Raw genomic sequence first — 1,123 nt, forward strand, 5'->3', positions numbered from 1 at the left:
TGGGTCAGTTTTTCGTCCCTTTCTCCTTTCCGTCTTTCTCTCTCTGTCCTTCCCTTAAAGTCTACTCTGATGGGCAAAAATGAAAAGGGAAAGTGAATTATGGGATCAGTGTTTTGAAAGAGCAATGTTTATTTTCAGTGCTTTTCAGTTTGTCAAAGAGTGGATCTCAAAATATTGCTTAAAGGGTAATTGAGATGTAGCAGATTTATTTACTTAGTCATGGAAGGAAAAAATTCAGTCAGAAGCTAAAGATTTCCTTTTGATTGAAGATAGATTGGTTCTGTGGCCTTGGAACTTTCCCAGACTTAATGGAGAAACATCATCTCTGGATTAGCCTACTCTTTGGTTTAAATTTAATACATACATTAATGCTACTTGGGATACTTTTATATTTTGCATAAAAAACCTTATTTCTGATGCTGTTTCCTTAGGTTTCTGAGGAGTGAGATGATTGAGTTGTATTCATTAGTAGTGTGTTGGTATGTTTTCACATCCAGCGAAGCTGGAGATATGTTGTATGTTAGAAGAGCGTTCTTTAATTTGTGCTGCTTTGAACATGTGCATCTTTTCTAGATTCAGTAATCCCTTCCCCCCCATCCTCTGGATTTTGAAACCTTTAGAGTCACAATAGAATATAAATAAAGAAAATTTCTCTGGGTTGACGGTAGTCATGGTTATAGTTGAAGTCTCTCTAAGCAGTAGTCCAAGTAGACTCTTTTTTTTGTTTATTTTTTAATGATTTAAATATTGACATTTAAAAATTGAAGTAGCATGTCAGTTTTCTTAATTCTTACTTTATCTCCAACCACAAATAATAGCTGAACCTTTTGTACTTATGTTAGGCCCTGGCAGTGTATGTTTAGATGGGCTAAGACAACATCAAGAAGCAATGGCTAGATAACCATTTAATTTGTCCCCTAAGGTATGTTTTTGTCTATCTAAGACAGTGTCACTCTGTCACCCAGGCTGGAGTGAAGTGGCATGATCACTGCAGCCTCTCCACCTCCCAGGTTCAAGTGATTCTTGTACCTCAGCCTCTGGAATAGCTGGGACTAGAGATGTGCGCCATCACTCCCAGCTAGTTTTTTGTATTTTTAGTAGATGGAGGTGGGTTTCGCCATGT

The sequence above is a fragment of the Rhinopithecus bieti genome, unplaced genomic scaffold (assembly GCF_001698545.2).
Source record: "Rhinopithecus bieti isolate Rb0 unplaced genomic scaffold, ASM169854v2 scaffold_2349, whole genome shotgun sequence".
NCBI lineage: Eukaryota > Metazoa > Chordata > Mammalia > Primates > Cercopithecidae > Rhinopithecus > Rhinopithecus bieti.